Raw genomic sequence first — 7,924 nt, forward strand, 5'->3', positions numbered from 1 at the left:
GCGGATCCTTTACAAAATGAACTTAAGTATCCTTATATATTACTTTATGATAACTGTTTAAGAACGGTAAACTACTCATGTGGTGACACGTCCCAAGTCCATGAAGTGGTTTTCCTCTACGTGCCCCCACATGTTTCTGAATATCCGTCGATGCCAACTCAGTTCCCGCCTTGTGACATCATTTGAATTTCCTAACTGCTTTGCTGGGCGTTAAAACTGACTACCCTCGTCGAAGTCTTCGATGTTGACTATGTTAAGCTAACATATTCTGTTGCATTGTCCATTGTAATAATGAACTCTACATGTGGTGACCGAGTCAACATTGCTTTCATTATAGTGATGAATTCCAACCCTTAGCCAACATAGCACAATTTCACTAAGTCTCCAAGTTCCTCACAACGTCTTTCGACCTTGCCACCTTCGACCGATATCACTCTATGTGACTTCTGAACTTGAGTCATATTAGTCATGTGGACCCACTCTATCTTTGACCTTCCACGTGGCATATTCATAACTTTCCTCATTAGTAGTTGCCACTTATGGTCAGGTCGAAAAATCCAATGTAACAAGACTGCCCTAATGTTTCATTCTGGCTGCCTGTCTTTGGTTTCTATTTTCATCAACATCTAATCTATCAAAGACGTCAAAACTATGCAATTAGGATATATAGTATGAATAAAAAGTGCACTGAATATATATGGGTTGGGTAACCCTCCCGTCAATCCAACTCAAGTCCAACCATGACAATCTATCTAGCTATTACGATGCTTTACTTTCTGATTTTTTTTTGTTCTAACTTTGGCCATAATAAGTTGAGTGGTTACTCATTACATCCCATATCTTTCTCACACACGTTAGTGAAATTTCTAAATTACTCTTAGAATCCAGATTCCGATCTCCTAACGTGTCAAATACACAACAAACACAACTCTAAATCAAGCCAAAGATTAAAAAATAAATAAATCAGATTTTGGAATCCGGACGCATCCCAACCCATTTCAGAATCAAGGGAAACTAAAGTTTTAAAAATTTTTGAATTTCAAACTCTAAATTTACCTTACAGAGATTAAAATTCGGACACGTTCATTTATGTATTCACACTCTATCTTTCCCTCTTTCTTCTCCTTCATCTCATCAAATACGAATCACTTGAAATAGAACTAACTTCCAAGATTTTTTAATCTTTCTCACAATTTGAACTCCAATATATTCGAACGCTTAACACATCTCTTAACTTCTACCACTACAATCAAGCCAATATCATCTGTCTCTCACATTTGATAAGTTTCTCATTTCTTTACTTTTTTTTATCTATGATGCATGTATTTTCTAGAATCCTTAGAGTAATGTTACATTAGGTTACATGCAATAAAGTTGTTATATTGGTTTTTTTTCCTAATTAGATTTGATAGGAATTTTGAATATTTGAGGCATAGCGTTTGTGATGCTCTATTTTTGTTTGTTATATTTGTCTTTTTTTGCTAATTAGATTTGATAGGAATTTAATATTTGAGGCATAGCATTTGTAATGCTTTGTTTCTGTTTTTGTTTTCTAGTTCTGTGCAATATCAATTTTGAAATCTGGAACCTTAGTCTGGATAACAAAATCCAGATTTTTCTATTTTGTGGAATGTTTTGAATTTTGGTTTGCTAATACTTTGTTTATGCTTCGTTGATTATGATATACATTTTAGAAACCAAGACAGATTGAGACATGGTAGAGTGACCTAACATGCCTGAGTGCGCAGGAAAAAAGCTAGATCCCCGTGACCTGCAGTTGGATATTGTCCTTTGTTGTTGAAGGATTGTCTTCTCGGGATTATGTATCTCCGACTCATTACGAAGCCCCCGTCACTTCAGTACATGTTGATGTACCCGATGTTGAACCTAATACTACCATGCTTGATATTTTTTACATTCAAGTTATTGTTAGATGCCCAAAAGTGCTTATTAGAGCTATCATATGTGGGCATCTTTCACTCTTTTTCCTTGCTAAAACTGTCAAAACCACATTTGTTTTACATGGAATGCATTACATTGATAAACAAGCTTGGTGCCTTTGATTTGTGTGTTATTGTGCAGGAAAGACATGAACTAATTGAAAATGAAGACACAAGAAAATTGGCAAAGGAACCAAAGAATACAAGCATTTCATCAGCCTGCTCGCTAGGCGAGGCTGTGGCGAAGCATTGGTTCGCTAGGCGAGTTCCAGGCGAACAGCTCCAGTAAATTGTCAAATTAATTCGCTAGGCGAGCTGAAGGCGAAGGTGGTAGCGAGTTCATTCTGTTTTGGTGAAAAACGCAGCCAGCACTCACTCGCTAGGCGAAGCTCTAGCGAGTCCCCAGCGAGCATTCCAGTAGCAAAACCTCTCAACCTCGCTGGGGCGAAGGTTGAAGCGTGTCCTTCGCTAGGCGAACATGACAGTTCAGCAGGCCCTGTTTTCTCTGGGCGCAGGGGCCTTTTGTGCCCATTTTAGACCCTCGCTAGGCGAGCCATTCTGCTCGCCTAGCGAACATGACAGCCCAGCAGTGGTCTATAAGTAGCAGGTGCCACTTTTGAGCACCAGACCTCATTTTTACCAACTTTTTCCACTTTTGTACTTTCTTCTAGATATTTTTGCAGCATTGTTCTTGGGATCTTTATGCCCTAGTTTTCATTTTCTCTTCATCTTAGAACCATCTTCTACAAAAAGAAGGTGGATTCCCATCCAACTTCGATTATCCGACTTGGATGTTGATCAACCTTCTTTCCTTACTTGCCGACCAAGCTACCATGAAAATGAGTAGCTAAGTCATCCATTTGTCAAGGTTAGATGTAGGTGATTACTAGCTTTGTGTGTAAATGTAAGGATCCTCATATGTAAACTCTTTAACGGTAAATATATGATGAAAACTTTGTTTCTATTTAAAACTCTTTGTGTTGGTTTATGATCGAGAGATGTTTACCAACTCTTGACCTAGGTTTTCATCCAAACTTGTTTGTTAGCTAGAGATAGTAACGAATGATTTTGTTCACCATAAGGTTGAACCAAAAAGTTGTCATTTTGATAGATTGTGTTCGAGAGAAACAATGGATCAAAATGGCAAAACTCACAATATGTGTTCGAGAGAAACATATTGAGAGGACTTTGTGAAATGATTTATCATCTAAAGGAGTTTATAAGATTGTTGACCGAGCAAATACATGCAAAGTGATCATTGAAACCTAACTTTGACAATATTTCTCATTTAATCAAACCATAACTTTTACCGCAATTTATTACTTTTTATGCAAGATAACTTGATTAAAACCAAAACCCTATTGTTACATTGAGCTAAGATTAATACAACCATCGAACGGCGGTGATATCTTACAATCCCTGTGGATACGATAACAAAAACCCGACACGAAATATACCTTTCAACAAAATGGCGCCGTTGCCGGGGATTGTAAATTGATATTGCGAGCATCGCAATGGTTGTTTAAGTTTTAGCTTGTGAATTTTTGACTTGTGCTTGTAATTTGTTTGGTTTAGTGTGCAGCTTACGTTTTATGTGAGGGCAAATCCCTGTGGACGAACTTCTTTTTGATCCTGAGATCGAGAGAACCGCAAGGAGGCTCAATAGCAAAACGAGACGTAGGAGGCAACAGGCTAGACAACGCCAAGAGCAAGGAGAAAGTTCTTCAACCACAAATCCACACCCATTCATACCAAACATGGAGCCACAACCACCACCACCTATCTCTACTCCATGTATCAATAGTCCAAGGAACACCGCTCAGTTTGCCAACCACACAGGAAGGCAAGCTGAGATGAAAACGGGAACTCTGAATTTATTATATGGGAGTCCATTCACCGGAATGGACCATGAAGACCCATTTGCTTTTCTCACAAAATTTTATGAGATAGCATTGGCTGCCGGAGTGGATCAGGCTCAGGAGCTTCCGTTGTTCAGACGATTATTTCCCCACGCTTTGCTCGGTAAAGCAAAGGATTGGTATCTCGATCAAACACCAGCCGTAATGACAGACTGAAACGTGTTAGAAGAGAAATTCATTGAAAGATTTTTCTCCCATAACCGATTCATGGAATCAAAGACGGCCATCTCGGTGTTTTCTCAAGGAACCAGTGAATCTTTGAATGAAGCGTGGGAGAGATTCAAGTCCATGCTTAGGAAATGTAAAGGGCATGGATTTGATGAATTAACTCAAATCCATATCTTCAGAAATGGACTTCAACCAAACTGCAAAACGTTGTTGGATGCCACCTCGGGTGGCTCGTTGATGTCAAAAAGTGCCGAAGAAGCCACCAACATTATCAATCGAATGGCTCTAAATGATCTTCAGAGTCAAAGTCGTGGAAATTCTTTGAAGAAGGCGGGAGTGCTTGAGTTAGGGACGAATGATGCCATCCTTGCCCAAAACAAGCTCATCTCACAACAAGTGGAACTCTTAACGCAACAAATCAAAGAGTTAAGAGAACCGTCAAAAGCTAAACAAATAGCTTGTTGTGAACTTTGTAAAGGTGAACATGACACCGGATTTTGTCCACCTCCCGGTTTTGACGAAGTAAACTACATGGCCAATCAACGGGACTATCAACCGAGACAACAACAACCTTATCAACCGCACCCTCAACAACAACAACAATTCCAAGGGAACCAAGGGTTCCAACCTAGAAGCAACTATTATCATAACCAAGGTTATGGAGGTCGTTCTTCTAGCCGTCAAAACCCTCCCCAAAATCCGTATCAATCTCAACAACCGCCGGTCGTCAATTCTAAATTGGAAGAGACATTGACGCAGTTCATGCAAATGTCAATGGCCAATCAAAAGAGTAATGACGCGGCCATAAAAAATCTCGAGACTCAGGTTGGGCAACTTGCCAAGCAACTCGCTGAACAACAAACCGGTCCTTCTTTTTCGGCTAATACGCAAACAAATCCTAAGGAGCATTGTAAGGCGATTATGACGAGAAGTGGGAGGGAGTTGGGTAGTGAGAATGAAAAAAGAGTTAAGAGTGAACAAAGAGAGAAAGAGAAAGAAATTGAGGAGGAAATAGTGGAGGAAAATGTTGATGGTGAAATAGGAGTGTGGAGTGATGAGGAAGTAGTTGAAAAGAATAAAAATAATGGTGAAGTTGAAAAAGAAAAAGGTGTGGAGATTGAGGAAAATAAAAGTGATGAGGTAATAAGGGAGGTAGTGAAGAAGCCTAGATGGAAAAGTGCTAGAATTGCAAAGGGAAAGGAGGTAGTGAGCGCTACTCCGGTCCAAAATCTTCCTTATCCTCATGCTCCTTCCAAAAGGGAGAATGAACGACATTACGCCCGGTTCATGGATATTTTTAAACAGTTGCAAATCAACATTCCGTTTGCTGAAGCCTTGGAACAAATGCCAAAGTATGCCAAATTCATGAAGGACATACTAACCAAAAAGCGGAGGTATACGGAACCGGAGACCATCGTCCTTGATGCGAGCTGTAGTGCCATTATTCAAAGGACGCTTCCTAAGAAAGAGGTTGATCCGGGAAGAGTTACATTGCCGGTTAAAATTGGTGACGTTTATGTCGGGAAGGGACTTATTAACTTGGGGTCGAGCATTAATCTTATACCTTTGTCAATTATCAAGAGGCTTGGCAACATCGAGATTAAGTCCATCCGAATGACGTTGCAATTGGCGGATAAGTCGACGACCCATCCTCATGGCGTAGCCCAAGATGTTTTGGTGAAGGTCGACAAATTCTTTTTCCCGGTGGATTTTATTGTAATTGATATGGAGGAAGATGATGATGCTCCGCTCATATTGGGCCGACCATTCATGAAGACCGCAAGAATGATGATAGATGTTGATGACGGTTTAATGAAGGTGCGAGTTCAAAATGAGGAAGTCACATTTGATCTATTCGAGGCGATGAAGCATTCCAAGGATAGAAATGATAGCTTTCGCATCGATGTGATCGAAGACGCTATTATAGAGGTTTCAAAGCATATTCATGAGATATCTCCTATGGAGTTAGCTCTTGACGACTCATTGGAGGTTTTCACTGTTGAAGAGGAGCTAGCTCTTGAGGAATGCTTAAAGGAACTTGATAGTTTGGAAGACCTACAACCGTGGGAAGTAGAGGAAGAAAACTTGAAGAAGGAGGTCATTGACGAGAAAGCGCCAATTGAATTAAAAGAGTTACCTTCGACTTTGAAATATGTGTTTCTAGATGAGACCGAGGCAAAGCCGGTCATCATAAGCAACCTCTTGACAAAAGAAGAAGAAGCCCGTCTAATCATTGTGCTAAAAACCAATCAAGAAGCTATGGGTTGGACTCTTTCCGATCTAAAAGGAATTAGTCCATCCTATTGTATGCACAAGATTTTGATGGAGGAAGATTTTAAGCCGGTGGCTCAACCACAACGCCGCTTAAATCCTACGATGAAGGAGGTTGTAAGAAAGGAAGTGGTGAAGCTATTGGATACGGGAATGATTTACCCGATCTCGGATAGTCCGTGGGTTAGTCCTGTGCACGTGGTTCCGAAGAAGGGTGGAATGACCGTAATCCGAAATGACAAAGACGAATTGATCCCGACTAAAGTTGCCACGGGGTGGAGAATGTGTATAGATTATAGACGGTTGAATACCGCGACTCGTAAGGACCATTTCCCACTCCCATTTATGGATCAAATGCTTGAAAGACTATCGGGCCAACAATACTATTGTTTTTTGGACGGCTACTCCGGGTACAACCAAATTGCGGTTGACCCGGTTGATCATGAGAAGACGGCTTTCACGTGTCCGTTTGGAGTGTTCGCATACAGAAAAATGCCCTTTGGGCTGTGCAATGCACCGACGACCTTCCAACGATGTGTCCAAGCCATTTTTGCCGATCTGATAGAGAAAACAATGGAAGTCTTCATGGATGACTTCTCGGTATTTGGTGGGACGTTTAGTCTATGCTTGGCAAATTTGAAGACGGTGTTGGAAAGGTGTGTGAAGACCAATTTGGTGCTAAATTGGGAAAAGTGTCACTTCATGGTGACCGAGGGGATCGTGCTAGGCCACAAAGTCTCTAAAAGGGGGCTTGAAGTGGATAGAGCTAAGGTTGAAGTAATTGAAAAATTACCCCCTCCGGTGAATGTGAAGGGCATCCGTAGCTTTTTGGGGCACGCGGGGTTCTACCGGCGCTTCATCAAGGACTTCTCAAAGGTGGCTAAACCTTTGAGCAATTTGCTCGCCAAAGACCAGGTATTTCTCTTCACCGAAGATTGTTTGCAAGCTTTTGAGGTTTTAAAAGAAAAATTGGTTACCGCTCCAATAATAGTCGCTCCCGATTGGAATGAAAATTTTGAACTAATGTGTGACGCGAGTGACTATGCTGTTGGAGCGGTACTTGGCCAAAGAAAAGATAAAACTTTTCATGCGATACATTATGCGAGTAAGGTTCTTAACGAGGCTCAAATAAATTATGCCACAACGGAAAAAGAACTACTCGCAATAGTGTATGCGCTAGAAAAGTTTAGGTCTTATCTTATAGGGTCTAAAGTCGTTGTGTATACCGACCACGCGACGATTAAGTATCTGCTAACCAAGCCGGATTCGAAGCAAAGGCTCATCCGTTGGATCCTCTTGTTACAAGAATTCGATGTCGAAATCAAAGACAAGAAGGGGTCGGAAAACTTGGTAGCGGATCATTTATCCCGCTTAGTGAATGTCGAGGTTACCACATCTGAAAAGGAAATCCGGGAAGAATTTCCTGATGAAAAACTGTTTAAGGTTCAAGTTAGGCCGTGGTTTGTAGACTTTGCAAACCACAAGGCTAGTGGTTTTGTGCCTGCCGACCTAACTTCGAACCAAAAGAGGAAGTTCCTTTCGGATGCGAAGTATTATGTTTGGGATGACCCATACTTGTTTAAGTTGGGTAGCGATAACCTGTTAAGGAGATGCGTAACTGGTGAT

Source organism: Lathyrus oleraceus, chromosome 1 (assembly GCF_024323335.1).
Source record: "Lathyrus oleraceus cultivar Zhongwan6 chromosome 1, CAAS_Psat_ZW6_1.0, whole genome shotgun sequence".
Lineage (NCBI taxonomy): Eukaryota > Viridiplantae > Streptophyta > Magnoliopsida > Fabales > Fabaceae > Lathyrus > Lathyrus oleraceus.